At 45.6% G+C, this 21,866-nt stretch overlaps 1 pseudogene; it reads right to left on the bottom strand.

Annotated features, from left to right (window-relative positions):
• The window catches only part of LOC125993026 (janus kinase and microtubule-interacting protein 3-like), a 128,075-nt pseudogene that overhangs the window by 88,192 nt on the left and 18,017 nt on the right, over window positions 1-21,866 (bottom strand).

Raw genomic sequence — 21,866 nt, 5'->3', positions numbered from 1 at the left:
TGTGTGTGTGTGTGTGTGTGTGTGTGTGTGTGTGTGTGTTTGTGTGTGTATTTGTGTGCGTGTATGCGTGTACGTGTGTGTACGTGTGTGTACGTGTGTGTATGTGTATGCGTATGTGTGTGTCGTTGTAAGGCGGACGTAGTTGAGAGCGTGGGCGTGGATTGTATATATAAAACACGCACCCTATGATGCGGTGTGCCCTATGTGTGTTAAACCCAGTCATGGCACACATAACTGAGACTGCGCCTTTCATTACGGTGCACGTTTTAATCGTGAAAATGCGGTAACTCGTCAGCGTTGGTTTACTGCAATTTGACGACAAACCGCAAAACTATTGGGCATGGAAAGTATCATTTATTGGCGCAACTAAAGACTTAAATTTATCAGCAACAGAGGAGTTCGACCTACTAACAAGGTGGCTAGGTCCAAGATCTGCAGAACAGACAAAAAGGGTTCATGCACTACCCGCTGGAGGCGTAAAGATGATTTGGGAACGGTTTGAAGAGTGTCACCGTTTCTCAGAAGCAATTGAGGACACACTGCTAAACAAAATAGAGGAGTTTCCAAGGCTAACAAACAAAGATACGAGCCAGCTAAGAGACATCTTGTAGGAGCTATTGTGGGAGCTAAGTCAGATGATTGATTGATTGATTGATTGATTGATTGATTGATTGATTGATTGATTGATTCTTTCGTTCATTGGTTGATTCATTGATTGATTCATTGATTGATTCATTGATTGATTGATTCATTCATTGATTCATTGAAACTATAGATCCCGGGGGTGGGGATATTCAGGCCCCAGCAATATTCATACCACAGAGCGGGTATATAAAAGACACAAAGATGACATGAGCGCAACTCAATAGGCTCCTATAAGGCTGCCACACAACGGCGCCACAAAGAAAGCCAGTAAGTGCGAAAGTTAAAAGCCATCAAAGCAAAGCAACAAGACAAAGGAAAAAAATAACAGCGGCTGTTAGGTTCAGATTCAGCAAAAGGATCAGCAGACAAAACCAGTGAGACAGAATGTTGAGTCTTTTCTCGCGAGGAGTGCATCCAGACTTACAGCAATCCAAAATACACTAAAGGTCTTGTTTACACTCCTCTCTTTTTATTTAGGAATGCCCTACCTACAATGTGAGACTAGCCCCTGATAGGTGGGGGGGAAAGCGTGGGCTTTGTCTCATGAGAGAAGAAACGAGATTCTATGTGAAACTAGAAGTCGCAGACAGGATCCCATGAGAAACGAAAAGTGTGCAAGGACAAAATACAATGGGAAACAAAGTAGTCATGTGAAAAGAGTGCATAGACAAAATGACATGTGCAGACATCAACAACTTTCTTGGAGAAGGTCAGGAAGCTCCAGACAGCATCGTTTGACTTGTTGTGGACTGGGTGATGTCTGCAAGAAGAAACAGCAAGCATTCTGCGCAATAACTTTATTAATAAGTACTCATTAGGGAACGCATGATAACATATATATACAATTTATCTAACAATTCCCCCCTGTCTTATCATAAGTACCCGGAGAACAACCCATCACCCATATGGCCACTTCAAAAAGATTTTCAGCCAAGGGATCACATTTTGCAAGAACTAACTTACACTCAGGAGGAAACTGAGTCATAATCGGCAAAGCTAGGGTCAAGAAACAAACCGGACAGGTTTACCACAATAGAGTCGCCGACCGGGTCGTCACTAGAGAAGGAACCCGCGTCGATCGAAAGGTCATCCCTTTGGAGCAATGGGAAAGTCTCAGCTGGTGGAGAGATAGCAGTTGTAATTAGTCTGTTAATTAGGGATCGGAGACAAGGGATGCAACAACATCCACACAAGGTCAAAATGGCAGAGAAAACGGCTATGGAGATGTCATGTAACATGGGGGTAGAGATGGTGCAAATGGTAGAATATGGATTGTTCACAGGAATAAATTGGCAGAGCTGAAATTCCAAATTTGTCCAAAAGATGGCGCCAGACCAAAACGTGAGACCAAAAGAGGGCCCAGAATAAGCTGAACCGGTTAAAATAGATATAAAAAAGGAACACGGTGTCAGAGTGTGAGTCACGCATGGAAGCACAAATGTGATTTTTATTTATTTTTTTATTTCCTTGCTTGGCTAAAAATTTATTCTGTAACCGCTTTAAGCAATATTATTTGTCAATTCGATCAAGAGACCCGTCACTATGAGAATAGGGGCGTGACATAAATTGTTTGGAGAAGCACAAATGTGATTTTTATTTTTTTATTTCTTTGCTTGGCTAAAAATGTATTCTGTAACCGCTTTAAGCAATATTATTTGTCAATTCGATCAAGAAACCCGTCACTATGAGAATAGTGGCGTGACTTAAATTGTTTAGAAAAGTAGGTCAAGGGTTTGGATTTTTATTTCAGAGTTAATTGAAGCGTAACTTTAAAAAGTTATTTTCATGTAACAGAAAGAGAAGAAAAGGGGAAGTGAAAGGTTTTACCACTAGCTGTGCATTTGGTGGAAAGTACTGCGTGGTCAGGGCGGAAACAGCTGCTGAAGGCCACAGATAACCAAGCGTGGGGAAACTGGCCAGTTCCCTCTATGGGCGTGGGAAAACTGGCCAGTTCCCTCTATAGGCGTGAGAAAGCTTGCCAGTCCCTTCTATAGGCGTGGGAAAACTGGGCAGTCTTACCCTATAGGGAAAGTACAGGAGAAAAGAAAGGGGAGGGGGGGGACGGAGAGGTCTATAAAAGGTCCTGCAGGAGCAGCTTCAGGGCTTTTTCCCCCAAAAGAGCGCTCATACGTGAAGAGGCCCGGAGGAGTTTCAAGATTTTTTTTCCAAAGTCCCAAAGATCTTTGTGTGAGACGCAGGATCGCTGGACTGAAATTAACTTGGATTTACTCCCAAAAATTGGACTGGACAACTTTAAACGAGGAATTAGGTGAGGATGACCGTTTTTATGTATTTTAGCGAGAGGGGGGAATAGTCATCGGGCCGCCGGCTTCCTCGTGGCCAGCCTGTTTCTCTAATTTGGATTTTAGAAGCAAGATCGAACTGATCACTCGACTTTGCTTCCACCAAAAATAGCACGCAGCTGGTATTTACCTCTTCCCTTTTTTATGAACTGTGTTTTGCAATCGAATTGTTCTGGGATTGAATGATTTTATTAACACGGGTATCAGTGAGTGAAATTGTTCAGTTTCTGGAGTAATTGAGATTTGTAATTCTATTCCATGTTTCTACAATAAATGTGTTTTGTATATTACTTACTTCGTTGTGCGCGGATTTGTACTGAATATGCAACCGAAGGCTCAGGCCCGCTTCCCCTTTTAGACGGGCCGCGTAAAAAGGAACTCCGAACAAGTTAGAGACTTAAATAACTTCCGTAGTTATCTGAGCCACAAGTGAATTTCGATCCGTTCGAAAGTTGTTTCGTCTGAATAAATTAAAGGAAGTGTTTAAATCAGATTATTGGTTTTGTGTAGAACGGAAAGTTATTTAACTATTTGAAAGGCTCAGGCCCGCTTCCCCTTTTAGACGGGCCGCGTAAAAAGTAACTCCGAGCAAGTTAGAGGATTAAATAACTTTCGGAAGAGTGGATTTCGTTAAAAGTAAATTCGGTTGAAAATTCTTTTTTTTTTTTTAAATAACATAACGACGACGGTTAAAATAAATCATTGGAGTTGGAGGAGGATAAAAGTATTTGGATTGTCCGTCGGGCGCGGCCCAGTTCCTAAATTTGTCGGACCGCGTCAAAAAGTTAAACGGGACACGATCAAAAAATAGACTTGCCTTCTAAAGTAATTATTGGGCAAATCTAAATAGAGCACGACATTTTTATCCGGTTTAAGAAAGTTGTTATTCTTTTTAAAGCAATTAAGAGGGGTGAAGAACTCCGACGGTTAAGTGCTAGATCTACGTGTACGAAGTTAGAATTAATCATATAAAGTGCATTAATTTTCTTCTTAAATGCTATTATTGTCACACTTTTATTAATTCGATTCTCTTTCGAATAAAAAAGTTGGTCGGCTCGCTGCATGAGCGACCAAGTGGAACGGACCCGTATCAACATTTACTTCGGCAAAACTAGTGCTTGGGTGCGCTATACAAACGAATCCCTGAGGTCTTAACAAAGACATCTAAAAAATATCCGTAACGAATAAGAACTTCAAACATTAGCGGGGAGCCATCAATACGATGCGGTCACTTCGAAGTCCTGCCTCGAATTGAGTTACTCGGCACGAGCTTCGGGTGACTTGAGAGGGATTGGCGTCGTACAGAAATTAGATTGATTCCGGTGGAGTTAATTTAACTCGGGTGGTTAGATTACGGACGACTCTCCGAACCCGGCTAAAACAAACCCGTTACCGGGAAGCCGGGGGCACCTTAATCCGAGAGGTGCGTTTGACATTTTGGCGCCCAACGAGTAGGAGGGGGGTTGTGATTAAAAGTTTAGAAAAAAAATAAAAATAAGACAATAGAAGAACATTTATTTTTTTGTTTTGCTCATAGCTCCAAAACGAACCTGTGTGGAGTTTTTCAGTTTTTTCTTCCCAGAAACTGTCTTAATTCCGCTCACTGATACAAATAAATGTCAGAACGGCCTTGAGTGACATAAGTACAGTCTCTTTAAGGAATAGAGTTTCCTAGAAAAGAACCTTGATAGCACGGGAGGATTAGAACTGTATTGTGTCATGGTAAACGGTGACCGTCACCCCTCAGCACATTACTTTAAGCATGAGTAAGGAGGAGATCCTTCACAGCTTGTACTTGTATGGGGTGCTAAAAGTAATGTTTGTAGTATACGCAGAGTATGCGGCAGAACTTGCAAAAGAAAGAGGGGCCGGTACATGGGCACGGATATTGGGTATAAATAAAGAAGATGAACCAGTCGACGAGGAGCCTGCAAATGTTTTAGATTTCATGCCAAAACCAAGGCCAAAGAGAAGGCAACCAATTAGGAGACCGACTGAAGAGAGGCCTTTTTATTTTGAAAGATAAAAAGAGAAGACTTGTCTCCCCTCTTCCTTTTCCTTTTTCTTTCTCAATTTAACTTTATAATAAACCTTCATTTCTCCCTTGCAAGATTTCGTTGTTCCTGGACACATTGTGTGGATTACAATTTTTTTTTTTTTTTGTTGTTCCCGGACACCTGTGTGGATTACAAATTTTTTGTTCCCGAACACCTGTGTGGATTACAATTTTTTTGTTCCCGGACACTTGTGTGGATTACAAATTTTCTGTTCCCGGACACCTGTGTGGATTGCAAATTTTTTGTTCCCGGACACCTGTGTGGATTACAATTTTTTTTCCCGGACACCTGTGTGGATTACAAATTCTCTTGTTCCCGGACACCTGTGTGGATTACGAATTTTTTGTTCCCGGACACTTGTGTGGATTACAAATTTTTTGTTCCCGGACACCTGTGTGGATTACAAATTTTTTTTTGTTGTTGTTCCCGGACACCTGTGTGGATTACAAATTTTTTGTTCCCGGACACCTGTGTGGATTACAAATTTTTTTCCCGGACACCTGTGTGGATTACAAATTCTCTTGTTCCCGGACACCTGTGTGGATTACAATTTTTTTGTTCCCGGATGTTAGAGATTTGCTCACTCCAACTTATTTTGCAAGAACCAAACAGGAGACAAGCAAGTTCTTTTAGACACCTGCAGGTGGAGAGTCCATTCGTCGCTGTCTGAACAGCGATTATCGAATGAAGTCTGAAAAGTCTCCTTCCTGCAAGGGCATATTTATTAGGAGGAATAGAGTGGGGGTGAGAGTGGACAGGTTTGGTGAACCCCCGGCCTCTGGTAAGATCAGAGCAGGGGGTGTTTTACGATGTTGTGGGAAACAGAACAACTTTGATTGCTTCCTCTGCAGCTGGTCACTCAAGCAGAGGAAGCAACCACTTTACTTTACTACGTTGTGAGAGCAAGACAAGATTGGTTAATCATTATAGTCTACATTCCAACATAATCCTACGATAAAGATAACCTGGAAAACCCTAACACCGGACACCTGTGTGGATTACAAATTTTTTGTTCCCGGACACCTGTGTGGATTACAAATTTTTTGTTCCCGAACACCTGTGTGGATTACAAATTTTTTGTTCCCGGACACTTGTGTGGATTACAATTTTTTTGTTCCCGGACACCTGTGTGGATTACAATTTTTTTTTTTTTTTTTTGTTCCCGGACACCTGTGTGGATTACAAATTTTTTGTTCCCGGACACCTGTGTGGATTACAATTTTTTTTCCCGGACACCTGTGTGGATTACAAATTCTCTTGTTCCCGGACACCTGTGTGGATTACAAATTTTTTGTTCCCGGACACCTATGTGGATTACAAATTTTTTGTTCCCGGACACCTGTGTGGATTACAAATTTTTTGTTCCCGGACACCTGTGTGGATTACAAATTCTCTTGTTCCCGGACACCTGTGTGGATTACAAAGATTTTTGTTCCCGGACGCATCAGAGGATTACAGATTTTTGACCGCTGAACTCACAAAAGGATTTTTCTTCTTTCTGCCCTTTTCTCTTTTTTTTTTTTTTTCCTGCTGTTGAAGACTACAATAAAGGCTGACCAGGAGTAGTAACTGTACTTACTCTCCAGGCAGAAGAAAAACAGCCAAGATAATTCTTCTAAGGCTTGTATGGTACATGATTCTTAACTGTTGGAGACCTTCTGTGACTTACAGGTTCCCAAGAATTGAAAGGCTGAGTGGCTTCGGGCTGATGATTAGTCGTCATTTCCTGTTCGCTACAATAACGTTTGAATTAGAATTTGCAATTGAATGTACCCTTGTTAGAATTTCCTGTCAGTAGAAAACCTGGTGGGGAAAAAAGAAAAAGAAAAAGAAGTGCATCCCGCCGTTGAGAGCATCAATAAGCGAGGCAAAAGTTCTCATATTGGTGTTCTGAGTAGAGGCGACGCAAAGGGTGCCGCTGAGTAACTAAGAGCTGAATCGACCCTGTTCCGAGTGCACACGGAAAGGCTTCGAAAGGAGACAGCTCGACCCTACAACTAGAGAAACTGCTATTCATTGAAAAGATGGCTAGCGGTGGAAGGAGATCGGATCCCGAACCTGGAAATCCTATGAAAGGAACCGGAAAGGAGGGGTCTAATCCAGACTCTCCAAGACGACATGAAGAACCAGCATGTGTAATATTGTATGGAGGAGGCTTAGAGAAGTGGCCTCAGAAATGGACTGAGTACATAGTGGGATGAAACCCGTCGATAGAGGCGGGATGCCTCTCGACGCGGATGAAAGAAGCCATTGAAAGGGATGGAAGATTTTTTGCCGAGCAACCAGGAGAAGATGGACTATCAATAATAGTGTCAGCCCACCCTGAAAGGGGCTACACTCGAAGAGAAGCACCTGACTGGTGTGAATGGGGGGCAAAAATGGTGGAGGAATGTAATATGAGAAAATTAATAAGCACAAGTACAGATTTGGACTCAATAGTGAAAATGCTGACCAACGAAGCTGGCATCGAGAGCGAGCTTGCAACCCCATTACCTGGAGAAGTGAAGGCAGTGCCTCGCTATTACGAGTGCCTGCAGCACCTGGCGAAGATGAGAAGTATTTTGGAGAAAAAGACTGATCAACCGGTATTCTCCAGTGAAGAAGAAGAGGAAGTGCCTAACGGAGAAGAAGGACTGGGCACTAGCAAGGACACAGAGGAGGTGTGGGAGGCCAAGGACACCAGGCGCGGAGGCGCCTTTGCACCGAAGCTTAATCTCCTCTTTAGAAAAGACCCCCTACCGTCTTTGCCGGAAGAATCAACCAAGAAAGTGATTGTGGGTAATGGAGTGTGGATGTGCCAGTTTGTCGGAGATATTTGGTCACTGACAGGAGACCCCCTCATTGTTTTCACCAACGACAAATTCCGTGCATGGAACCAGACCTTTGATTCACGACTGAGATTGATGGCCGGTGAAAAATATATTGAGGACCTACAGGATGCAAGACGACAAATGGAGCATGACCCGGAGGATCTTACTTTCATCTTCACAAGTGGGGGAAGATCAAAATACCACATGATAATACATGCCGTCGTGCAAAAGTGGAGGGCAGACCTGGACCAGCAGGACTATCTGAAGATGATGACAAGAATTCTGGAGAAAGCGGTGGATGCTGCCATCGAAAGAGGAGCCAGAAGAATAGTTACGGAAGTGAATGGCGTCAGATCTGGACGGATGTCATGGAAAATTGCAGAAACAGCAATTGCAGGGGCTTATAAGCTGCAGATAGCCACCCCGATCACAGCAGTGGAAGGGCTGGAGTTTGTGTTGGCAATATCAGCCTCTCAAAGAAGAGAGAGGGAATTAGTAGCTCTGGAAGCCACATATGACCAAGCGCTACTGGTGGCTCGGAAAGAGCAGAATATGGAACAGCAAACACAACAGAAGTTGACAGTCCTGCCCCATCCATCGGTCAAAGCAATTCGAACAGAAGAGGAAAAAGTGGCAGCCTCAAGTTCTACTCCAGTATTGCAAGTGAGGACCGTACGGTCAAGGACACCATCCCCAACAACAGGGGATGAGGACGAGACCGTGGCCAACGAAATCAACCCAGAGATAACCAAACCAGGGGGGCCGGATCCGGCACCAACCGAGGTCCCGGCTCCAGGGAAACCACCTCAGGAAAGAGGGAGAAGAATTGAAAGGGAGAGGAGAGTGGTTTTAAAATCAAACCGAGAAGTGGCTGGTACCTCTTACCGAGCACGCCTGACGTCTACTCCCAAAATTAGACCCTCCACAGTTCAGGGCCCACGTCAACAAATAGAATCAAGGAACACCGAAGTTGGGGCCACTGAACATGCTCATACATCCAACGAGGAAGAGGGTGATAATGATGAAGAGGGAGAAGACAGGGAGGCGGCCACCTCAAGTGATGACGTGGTTTCCGAAGAGGAAAATCAGGCTTCGGTGATGTCGGCAGTGGTCCCTCCTGATCTTAATGACCCCCCACCGAGAGTTGTGCTAGGAGCAACCCGGAAAGGAGCCAAGAAGCAACAGCCAGTGCTAAGCATCTTCCGGGCTTCGGAAAGGCTGGCAAGGGAAGTTCAATTAGGATGGGTGGAAACCAAGGATGGAAGGAAAACTTACATCCCAGAAGTCAGACAGAAAGAATACCCTTTCCCGCCAGCCTGGTGGGAAAAAATAGAAAGAAATATAGATATCCCGGTGAAACTAACTTACAGGGAGGCAATGAATGTGTTAAACACACCAGCCTACCACACCCTGGTAAGTTACACAGATTTGACAAAAAATTTTAGGGAAGGCTTTGTGACCGTAATGTATGACGTATTGTTGCGGAGGATGAAGCAGGGTGTGTATGATGCCGCTCAAGCAGAACTGAGAGCGTGTGAAGATTTGGACACACACACTGTTAATCCCGCAATGTCCACACAAACCAACATAATTGGAAACTTCACCCAACAAGCTCAGCCGAGCACCACGCAACTGGGAGCGACTTATCTGGAAAATACAGGGATGCCCGGAAATGACCTGGAAAGAGAGACACGAGCCTTTAAAACTCTAAAAGGAATGGTACGCGTAAAGTACCAAAAGGAAAGCATCAAAGAATATTTATTGGCAACCTGGCTGGTAATCAAAGACAGTCCGGGCGGATAGTTGTCAAAGAAGTTGTGGCTGCAATATATTACAGCCGAGCCCATTGGAAGGGATGAGACAGCCCAGGATGCCTACCAGAGGTGGGTGGATGATGAAGAAGATGACGAAGATGCACATATAACCAGAGCTAATGAAGCATTAAAGCAGGGTCTCACCTTGCTGAATGTGTGGCATAAGTTGAAGCAAGTGATAAGCCCGAACAGATACGTGCGAGTATTGAGAGCAGTTACCGAGGACAAGGACACCACTTTTGTGAAGCTGGGTGCGGAGGCAACTCTGGCACGAATCGAAGAATCCATAAAGAAATGGGACAGAGTAACAAAACACTACATGGAGAGACAAAAGCCGAATCCATCGGGCAGCACTCGCACTCGCACAGAAGATACACAAGCAGGTCGGAAACCACCACCACGACCAACTTATGAGAAGGGGCAAAAATCTAATGAAAATAAGAGACAAAACACCCAAGATAATCCCAAACCACTTTATGGCAAAGTGAATTCAACTGGTTATGTGGCAAAAGATGTGTATGACAAAATGTCACCAGAAGAAAGAAAGGCCCTGGCAGAGGCTCGCAAGGCTGCGGCCCCTGCTGGGCCCAGAAAATAAGTAAAAAGGAGGCGCGGGTCACCCTGTCGGGCGTGTACAGAGAGGGAGACAATCTCTACACTGATATTGATGGAGCTCCGTATTTAGTAGATACCGGAGCCGAGGTGTCGATGACCCGCAAAGCCTTGAAAGTGATAGGACACCTAACTGTTATGATGGCAGATGGATCAGTGACCAGCATGCCGATTGGAGTCTGGAAAAGAATCGTTTGGGTGAAAGGGCCCCGCAATTTACTGACATTGAGAGACGCCGAAGATCTGACAAAACCAGCACATCAGCGTCAGCCAGTAAAAGCAAGATTGGAAAACATCAAAGCAAAAACAGTCCGAGTGGGTCCAACTAAAACCATGCCACTGAATGAATGGTACAAACCTGTCGATGTGGATTCCGTCCGGATCCAATTGGTCCAAAACAGCGACCTGTCTCCAGATGGGAAGCAGAAACTGACCGCTATATTGGAGAAGGCAACTGTGGCGCATTTCAAGAACGACTGTGGTGACCTTGGATCAAAATACATCCACACAATTGAAGGAGGAGTGCATCCACCGGTGAGACAATATCCCTTGAATCCCGAGGCAGTGGCTGAAATGGAAACAATCGTGAAGGAACTTCTACAGCTTGGCATCATTCGGGAAGAATCAAATCCAGTGACCAACAGCCCAATTCAGGCAGTGAAAAAACCAGAGGCGTCTGGGGGAGGATGGAGGCCAGTTATAAACTTTAAAGCTCTTAACCGCCGGACGGTGGCTAATCGAGCGAGCCTCATGAATCCCCAGGCATCCCTAAAGACTCTAAGAGTGAAGAAATACAAATCATGCATTGATTTAGCAAACGGGTTCTTTTCACTACGACTGGCCAAAACATCACAAGGAAAAACAGCATTCACGCACAAAGGGAAATCATACGTGTGGCAAAGATTGCCACAAGGATACAAAAACTCCCCAAATGTGTTTCAATCAGTGGTTTTACAAGTTCTGAGTGGTTTGGATGTTACGGTGTACATCGATGATGTGTTTGTTTCAAATGACGAAGAGGAGGAACATTTGGACTTGCTGCAGAAAGTGGTGGAACGAGTCTCCGCTGCCGGTCTCAAGCTGAATCTCAAGAAATGCCAACTAGCCCGATTCTAAGTGGATTACTTGGGATTCCAAGTGACTGAGAACTTAGGAATCTCAGAAGGATTTCGACAGAAAATCGAACAGATCTCGCCCCCGAGATCAGAAACAGAGTTGCAGCGAATACTTGGACTGTGCAATTATGTGCGGGATCATGTTCCTCACTATCAGAAGCATGCAAGGCCACTGTACGGCCGCTTGAAGAAAACTCCGGAGGGCCAAAAACCAACCAAGTGGCAGTGGTCAGACAGTGACAATCAGAACTTGAATAATTTGAAACAGGCCGTCCGAGAAGCCGTGCGGCTTGAGCCACGAAGTTTGACAGTAAGACTGGTCGCAAAGGTGCAGTGCGAAGAAAATGATGCAATGGTGTCGGTCAGCAACGAAGGTGCCGGTTTGGTGGCCTTGTGGACCTACACCCTGTCCAGCGTCGAGAAAAAATTCCCCCAGGAGGAGAAAGAACTTGCAGTGTTGGCAAGGTACTGGAGTAATTTAAAAGACCTGGCCCAAGGACAAGGTATCAAAGTCCAGACGGGAAGTAATGTGCATCGTTTTCTAAGAAAGACTACAATCGAGAGCACTAAAGCGACCAACATTCGATGGGGCAGATGGGAAGACATCCTACTGGACCCCGACTTGGAAATTGGACCAACTACAACCTCCACAAAGAAGCTGATACTCAAAAAGAGTATGGATGAAGAGAAGCCCTACGAATGGACTCTATACACCGATGGGTCAAAAAAGGAAGGAGAGCAGAATGCCCACTGGGGTTTTATTCTGAAGCAAAATGGAGTGGAGCGTTGCCGCCGCAAAGGAAAGACACCCGGCAGCGCGCAAGCAGGAGAGGCCACGGCAGTGCTGGAAGGACTGTTAGAAGCGGAAAAAAGTCACGCTGGACGCGTAAGACTTATAACTGACAGTCATTATTGCGCGCAAGCTCTCAAATTCGACCTAGCCATTTGGGAAGAGAATGGCTTTGAGGGCGCGAAAGGAAAACTAGTGGCCCACTATGAAGTGTGGAAAAAGATAGCCGAGTTACGGCTAAATTTGAGTCTGGATGTGGTTCACCAGAAATCTCATGTGAAGGAAGGAGCTCATTGGAGAGGTAATAACGAAGTTGATCGATACGTCCAGGAAAGAAGAATAATAGTTGTAGGAGCAGAAAAATGGGACAAGACCCCACGCGGAAAAGTGGTCCCAGATGAGAGCGTGAGGCAAGTCGTGTCGGCAGTGCATGAAGCACTAGGCCACGCGGGTCCACTGCCTACGCGAAAAAAGTTAGAGATGCTGGAACTCTGGGTCCCTGACCGGACGATTCGTGCGGTCCTGCGGGATTGTAATCCGTGCAACAAATACAACGCAGGGCGAAGAGGACGATGCACGGATGGATTGACGATTAGGAGTACTGTGCCGTGGGGCTCGGTTTGTATGGACGTGGCTGGCCCCATGGGAATAAGTGGCGCAAAGGGTGAGAAATACCTGGTTGTGCTGGTAGACTCGATGTCAGGACACGTCGGGCTGAAAGCAGTGAGAAAAGCCAATGCAAACAGTGTGATCAAGACACTGGAAGATGGGTGCATGTGGCTAGGAATCCCAAAAGAGTTGAGAACAGACAATGGAACACATTTCAAAAACGCCCAGGTGGACGAATGGTGTCGTAGGTGGGGAATAGTCAGAGTCTATTCGCCTCCTTATACACCACAAGCAAATGGGGTGGCAGAAAGAACTATTGGTCTGGTCAAAACCTGGTTGGGAAAAAATGCTAACGGAAAAGAGTGGAGTACTAAACTGCTTGATTTGGTTGCGGACCTGAACGGGAGGAGCAGAAGCAGCCGGCCCTCCCCGTCCGAAGAGCTGAACCAACGACTCTTTGTGTCACAAGAAGTGGGCAGAACCCAAGACGGCTCGTCCCAGAATAAGGAGAAGTGTCGGTTCAGCGTTGGACAGAAGGTGTGGATCAAGTCGAGGGACCTGAACAGCAACACGGCAGTGAAGGCCAAGTACGACTGCTCGGACATCGTTAGTGAAGTTTTGGATAGAAACACAGTACGACTAAAGAAGAAAGGTATCCAAGGAGTTGAACAGCTGAAGCCGTTATCGGCTGACCCGAATCAAGCCAAGAAGTAATTCAAATAACATATGGCAACGGACCACGGAACAATCCCGGCCTTCGTGCGCATGGCCGCACACAAAGGTGCGGTCATCGTAAGAAGAACACTAAATGGGATCCAGACCGGAAGGGCCCTAAATCTGGTGAGATTGGCCAAGCGGGGTTGCACACCCAGTGGACCAGAACATTTTCACTGGACATGGGTCGACGAAGCTTGTGTCATTTGTTTGACACCCAACCTGTTGCCTACTATGTGGTCGGGAGTAGGCTTCATGATGCCATCTGTACTGACCACCGAAGTAAGAGAGCTGGAATTTGCCCAGAGAAATGAGGACAAGCTTCCAGTCAAAGTATTGGATGCCATGGTGTGCCACCAGTGTCGAATTACCATTTTGACACGAATGGTGTTCTTTTCACAATGGGAGATCGGACCAACCATGGATGTACGGGCTGGACAAATTAGCTCGTGCACGTGTGTTCGGGACGGGAGTGAGCGCTCCTCATCGCTTTCTCTCGGCTGACTTTTACACGCACCCAAACGCAGGATATGGATTACACCGACCTATGGAGATGCCCAGCGAGGCCCCTGTGGGGCTTGTCCGGCCTGCGCGTCGGGGAGGAGGACGGTGTGTTGGACATTGGACCCTGGATGGGTCTTACGTCCGGTGCAGAGAGCCATGCGAGGGTTGCATGGGGCGTCGGGATCCAGACGGCAGCCGTGCGTATGGAGGGCCTGGCTACAATGACGATCCTCCCCTCGACTCACCCATCAGCCCCGTACGGCTGATAAGCCCGCTGGATGTGGATGCAGCTCCTTCTGAGTCTGAGGACGACGATGAGGCTCGAGACGGAGGAGCGAGGCTGAAAATGAGGATGCAGATGTCAAGAGTGTGGCCACAGGGGGTTCAACACCACCGGAGCTGAGAGCCCTCGCCGTGGAGAACCACGCTGACGACGACAACGCTGCTGGTCGGTTGTCGCGCCTGATCAACGCCCTCGCAGAGATCGCCCGACAGGGAGACATGGCAGCGGCCTGCCCTACTTCAACGACCGCTGAGGTTGTGAATATCTCAGACGAAGACGACGACATGGCTGTGTCGCTCTTGGGGATCAGGGATAATTTATACCTGTTTTCAATCCAAAGAGGGGGTGTCATGTAACATGGGGGTAGAGATGGTGCAAATGGTAGAATATGGATTGTTCACAGGAATAAATTGGCAGAGCTGAAATTCCAAATTTGTCCAAAAGATGGCGCCAGACCAAAACGTGAGCCCAAAAGAGGGGCCAGAATAAGCTGAACCGGTTAAAATAGATATAAAAAAGGAACACGGTGTCAGAGTGTGAGTCACGCATGGAAGCACAAATGTGATTTTTATTTTTTTTTTATTTCCTTGCTTGGCTAAAAATTTATTCTGTAACCGCTTTAAGCAATATTATTTGTCAATTCGATCAAGAGACCCGTCACTATGAGAATAGGGGCGTGACATAAATTGTTTGGAGAAGCACAAATGTGATTCTTATTTTTTTATTTCTTTGCTTGGCTAAAAATGTATTCTGTAACCGCTTTAAGCAATATTATTTGTCAATTCGATTAAGAAACCCGTCACTATGAGAATAGTGGCGTGACATAAATTGTTTAGAAAAGTAGGTCAAGGGTTTGGATTTTTATTTCAGAGTTAATTGAAGCGTAACTTTAAAAAGTTATTTTCATGTAACAGAAAGAGAAGAAAAGGGGAAGTGAAAGGTTTTACCACTAGCTGTGCATTTGGTGGAAAGTACTGCGTGGTCAGGGCGGAAACAGCTGCTGAAGGCCACAGATAACCAAGCGTGGGGAAACTGGCCAGTTCCCTCTATGGGCGTGGGAAAACTGGCCAGTTCCCTCTATAGGCGTGAGAAAGCTGGCCAGTCCCTTCTATAGGCGTGGGAAAACTGGGCAGTCTTACCCTATAGGGAAAGTACAGGAGAAAAGAAAGGGGAGGGGGGGGACGGAGAGGTCTATAAAAGGTCCTGCAGGAGCAGCTTCAGGGCTTTTTCCCCCAAAAGAGCGCTCATACGTGAAGAGGCCCGGAGGAGTTTCAAGATTTTTTTTCCAAAGTCCCAAAGATCTTTGTGTGAGACGCAGGATCGCTGGACTGAAATTAACTTGGATTTACTCCCAAAAATTGGACTGGACAACTTTATAGGAGAAATCGGTGAGGATGACCGTTTTTATGTATTTTAGCGAGAGGGGGGAATAGTCATCGGGCCGCCGGCTTCCTCGTGGCCAGCCTGTTTCTCTAATTTGGATTTTAGAAGCAAGATCGAACTGATCACTCGATTTTGCTTCCACCAAAAATAGCACGCAGCTGGTATTTACCTTGTCAAACGCACCTCTCGGATTAAGGTGCCCCCGGCTTCCCAGTAACGGGTTTGTTTTAGCCGGGTTCGGAGATTCGTCCGTAATCTAACCACCCGAGTTAAATTAACTCCTCCGGAATCAATCTAATTTCTGTACGACGCCAATCCCTCTCAAGTCACCCGAGTAACTCAATTCGAGGCAGGACTTCGAAGTGACCGCATCGTATTGATGGCTCCCCGCTAATGTTTGAAGTTCTTATTCGTTACGGATATTTTTTAGATGTCTTTGTTAAGACCTCAGGGATTCGTTTGTATAGCGCACCCAAGCACTAGTTTTGCCGAAGTAAATGTTAATATGGGTCCGTTCCACTTGGTCGCTCATGCAGCGAGCCGACCAACTTTTTTATTCGAAAGAGAATCGAATTAATAAAAGTGTGACAATAATAGCATTTAAGAAGAAAATTAATGCACCCTATATGATTAATTCTAACTTCGTATACGTAGATCTTGCACTTGACCGTCGGAGTTCTTCACCCCACTTAATTGCTTCGAAAAGAATAGCGACTTTCTTAAACCGAATAAAAATGTCGTGCTGTATTTAGATTTGCCCAATAATTAATTTGGAAGGCAAGTTTATTTTTTGATCGTGTCCTATTTAACTTTTGACGCGGCCCGACAAAAAGGGGAACTGGGCCGCGCCCGACGGACAATCGAAATACTTTTATCCTCCACCAACTTCACTGATTTATTTTAACCGTCATCGTTATTTTATTTAGAAGAAGTAAATTTCCAACAATTCACTTTTAACGAAATCCACTCTTCCCTTAAATATTTGCGAAAGTTATTTAATTCTCCAACTTCCTCGGAGTTACTTTTTCCGCGACCCGTCAAAAAGGGGAAGCGGGCCTGAGCCTTTCAAATAGTTAAATAACTTTCCGTTCTACACAAAACCAATAATCTGATTTAAACACTTCCTTTAATTTTATTCAGACGAAACAACTTTCGAACAGATCGAAATTCACTCGTGGCTCAGATAACTACGGAAGTTATTTAAGTCTCTAACTTGTTCGGAGTTCCTTTTTACGCGGCCCGTCTAAAAGGGGAAGCGGGCCTGAGCCTTCGGTTGCATATTTAGTACAAATCCGCGCACAACGAAGTAAGTAATATACAAAACACATTTATTGAAGAAACATGGAATAGAATTACAAATCTCAATTACTCCAGAAACTGAACAACTTCACTCACTGATACCCGTGTTAATAAAATCATTCAATCCCAGAACAATTCGATTGCAAAACACAGTTCATAAAAAAGGGAAGAGGTAAATACCAGTTGCGTGCTATTTTTGGTGGAAGCAAAGTCGAGTGATCAGTTCGATCTTGCTTCTAAAATCCAAATTAGAGAAACAGGCTGGCCACGAGGAAGCCGGCGGCCCGATGACTATTCCCCCCTCTCGCTAAAATACATAAAAACGGTCATCCTCACCAATTTCTCGTTTAAAGTTGTCCAGTCCAATTTTTAGGAGTAAATCCAAGTTAATTTCAGTCCAGTGATCCTGCGTCTCACACAAAGATCTTTGGGACTTTGGAAAAAATCTTGAAACTCCTCCGGGCCTCTTCACGTATCAGAGCTCTTTTGGGGGGAAAAGCCCTGAAGCTTCTCCAGCAGGACCTTTTATAGACCTCTCCGTCCCCCCCTCCCCTTTCTTTTCTCCGGTACTTTCCCTATAGGGTAAGACTGCCCAGTTTTCCCACGCCTATAGAAGGGACTGGCCAGCTTTCTCACGCCTATAGAGGGAACTGGCCAGTTTCCCACGCCCATAGAGGGAACTGGCCAGCCTCCCCACGCTTTGTTATCTGTGGCCTTCAGCCGCTGTTTCCGCCCTGACCACGCAGTACTTTCCACCAAATGCACAGCTAGTGGTAAAACCTTTCACTTCCCCTTTTCACCCTTGACCTACTTTCTTAAACAATTTCGAATTGACAAATAATATTGCTTAAAGCGGTTACAGAATACATTTTTAGCCAAGCAAAGAAATAAAAATAAAAATCACATTTGTGCTTCTCCAAACAATTTATGTCACGCCACTATTCTCAGTGACGGGTCCCTTGATCGAATTGACAAATAATATTGCTTAAAGTGGTTACAGAATACATTTTTAGCCAAGCAAAGAAATAAAAATAAAAATCACATTTGTGCTTCTCCAAACAATTTATGTCACGCCACTATTCTCAGTGACGGGTCCCTTGATCGAATTGACAAATAATATTGCTTAAAGTGGTTACAGAATACATTTTTAGCCAAGCAAAGAAATAAAAATAAAAATCACATTTGTGCTTCCCCAAACAATTTATGTCACGCCACTATTCTCAGTGACGGGTCCCTTGATCGAATTGACAAATAATATTGCTTAAAGTGGTTACAGAATACATTTTTAGCCAAGCAAAGAAATAAAAATAAAAATCACATTTGTGCTTCTCCAAACAATTTATGTCACGCCACTATTCTCAGTGACGGGTCCCTTGATCGAATTGACAAATAATATTGCTTAAAGTGGTTACAGAATACATTTTTAGCCAAGCAAAGAAATAAAAATAAAAATCACATTTGTGCTTCCATGCGTGACTCACACTCTGACACCGTGTTCCTTTTTTATATCCATTTTAACCGGTTTAGCTTATTCTGGCCCCTCTTTTGGTCTCACGTTTTGGTCTGGCGCCATCTTTTGGACAAATTTGGAATTTCAGCTCTGCCAATTTATTCCTGTGAACAATCCATATTCTACCATTTGGACCATCTCTACCCCCATGTTACACGACACCCTCCCCTTGGATTGAAAACAGGTATAAATTATCCCTGATCCCCAAGAGCTACACAGCCATGTCGTCGTCTTCGTCTGAGATATTCACAACCTCAGCGGTCGTTGAAGTAGGGCAGGCCGCTGCCATGTCTCCCTGTCGGGCGATCTCTGCGAGGGCGTTGATCAGGCGCGACAACCGACTAGCAGCGTTGTCGTCGTCAGCGTGGTTCTCCACGGCGAGGGCTCTCAGCTCCGGTGTTGAACGCCCCGTGGCCACACTCTCGACATCTGCCTCCTCATTTTCAGCCTCGCTCCCGCGTCCTCCGTCTCGAGCCTCATCGTCGTCCTCAGACTCAGAAGGAGCTGCATCCACATCCAGCGGGCTTATCAGCCGTACGGGGCTGGTGGGCGAGTCGAGGGGAGGACCATCATTGTAGCCAGGCCCTCCATACGTACGGCTGCCGTCTGGATCCCGACGCCCCATGCAACCCTCGCATGGCTCTCTGCACCGGACGTAAGACCCATCCAGGGTCCAATGTCCAACACACCGTCCTCCTCCCCGACGCGCAGGCCGGACAAGCCCCACAGGGGCCTCGCTGGGCATCCCCATAGGTCGGTGTAATCCATATCCTGCGTTTGGGTGCGTGTAAAAGTCAGCCGGGACAAAGCGATGAGGAGCGCTCACTGTCAGACAGCGCCCACATTGCCAATGTGAAGTGACGCATCGGGTGCCGTTCTGTTGACGCCAGGTCATGTGAATCAAAGGCCAGATAGTGCCGTGGGTTACTCCTGCTCCATGCATGAGAACCGTACGTGCCATCAGGGGCCCTGTAGTTGTCTCGAGCAGAGTCGCGGTGGTCATCAAATCCGCACATCCTTCCCATCCGAGATGGTCCAAGCTGGACTGCTCTCCCTCTTTTACATACAGACCGTCAGGGACCAGCCAAGCCAAACTAAAGCCGGCCTGATAACAACAGTTTCCCACATAAGATCTCCCGATCACCCAGGCCAATTTCATGTGGCTCATCCCGCATAGGATGCATTTAGGTGCATCCGTTATACGGTGTACAGTCTGTAACACATGGAAGCACAAATTTTAACATTTTTCATGTTACACATCAAACAATCACCCCTCTGCCAGCCCCTCGGTATACAATAGAGGGGCTTCTCGGCTGCTGCCCTCCCGCCTCTCGGGGCGGGAGGGGAAAAAAAACAGAGTATGTAAAAAACCAGGTTATCATTGCCAATTGGTCCACCACTTCGGTCCAAAGTAACACAGACAATGACCCCCATACTATGCACCAGAGTACGAGTTTGGCTGTACGCCATCTCCACGCGACAGAGGTGCGGGCATGCTGGTCAAGTCTGGCTACCATCTTTATAACATACATGGCCATTCCTATCACTAATATTGCTTCTAATATGACAACCCTGAAAACAACATAATAAACAAAAATTGACACCACTTCCAAAACACTCCACAAAATAAGCAATACAATTTCGGCGATACCTCTGGGGGTATCAGGGTCAACATACATTCGGCCATGCATGTAGACTATAAAAAGACCCAAACCCATCGTGTGTCTTGTGTATAAAAATCTCAAAATCAAAACCTTGAATATTGATATGACCAAAACCACGGGGCGAGTGAGTTGTTGCAAATCCCAAGACCCAGAACAGCAGTAGGCTGTCCAGATACTGAATAAAACCCAATATTGAACTTCGTTACTCACTCTCATCGCTCCTGGCCTCCCTCTTGGATTTAAAAACCCGCTTGAGCTGTTTGTTGCCATAATTAGTTCTTCTTCTTTTCTTTTTTCTCTTTTGTCTCTTGAAGTTCCAGTCTCTGAGCTGTCAGGCTCAAATGCCCGACGGCCGCCCGACTTCTCCTTTTAATAAGACGTTCCGACCACCCCTCTTGTGGGCCGTCATTTGCCTAACTAGAGACGCCTCTCTCTCGCGGGGGTCAAACAAAAGCCTCTTAATACTACCTTTTATGGCAATGCACAAAGTTGTTGCTATTCCTATCAACGCAAACCCTACTAGCACCCACGCCCAGATTGGCCCCAGTACCACCTCCAATGCACCGCTGATCACATCACCAAAGGCCTCAACCGCGGCACTTGTTGCTGACTGCAGCGCCGCCCCTATCTTCTCATACCAAGTGCAATCATGAATGTTTTCTCCATGACCACATTTTATCCAATGCTCTGACGGGGAAAAACATGTTCCATTATTGAAAATTCTATTGGGGCCAACCCAATCAAAACCTATAAACTGCCGCCCCTCACACAGACTCTTTCGGAACGCACGCCCCTCAGCAATCTGCATCAGCGCAGGCAGCCGATAGGGGATAGACACTGGCTTGCCTAAATTTAGCAATCCTTCATTTTGTACCCAGGTACTACAAGGCACCCGGTCTCTAGCGGGCTGACGCCTCCACCTGTTTTGTGGCGAGACGTACTCCCACAAAGCCCCTTCCACACTCCTGTATCTCTCATCTTGATATTTATCTAAACAATATTCTTTCCAATTAGGCAGTGTAACACATTGTTCACGAGCTAAGGTAATCAAACATTTTGTTTTCTCAGTGTTACAAGTCATCGCCCAGGGCCGAGGATTCACATAGATATATGGGGAATATATTCCTGTGGGCTTGATATCAGTCTCTTTTGAATATACTGTTGACATAAATTGGTATTGAACCCAGTAATTTGTTGTTACGTTTAAACAGGGTATAACCCATTGCTTCATCTCATACCCGTTAAATCCCCACCATGTCTTGGCGGGGTCCCGAACGTTTATCTCAGACCATGCCTGTAAAATTCCTTTCACTGTTTTGTTTACTAAGAGACTGGCACAGTTGTGAACCCACCTGGTGCCCAAGACGGATCGCTTGATCTCATCCAGGTCACATCTTAGTGACTTCCCAACTGTCCAATCCTTCCCATGCAATCCAGCATAAATTTTGCCCACTACACATTGGTCAATTTTATCAAATTCTCCCGGAGTTACCGTCAACAAATCGGCAGGAGTGGGTAACCGTTGAACCCATAAGTGCCTTGCCGACGGGTACAACCGGTGTCTGCCCTGGTCACTGCTGGGCACAGCAATTTGTCTCTGTACCTGCCATAACCATGGAAATGAACTATTTAGCCAAAATTCAAAATCCACTGGTTCCTTATTTGGGTTGAACTTCCTCCCTCCCCTTGTTGACACTGCGACAGGGGACTTCATCTTTTGGAATTTATAGGCCCACATTATCACATGATAATTA

The sequence above is a fragment of the Syngnathus scovelli genome, unplaced genomic scaffold (genome assembly GCF_024217435.2).
Source record: "Syngnathus scovelli strain Florida unplaced genomic scaffold, RoL_Ssco_1.2 HiC_scaffold_25, whole genome shotgun sequence".
NCBI lineage: Eukaryota > Metazoa > Chordata > Actinopteri > Syngnathiformes > Syngnathidae > Syngnathus > Syngnathus scovelli.
The sequence above is the reverse complement of the archived record's forward strand: the minus strand, read 5'-3'. Positions and strand labels throughout refer to the sequence as shown.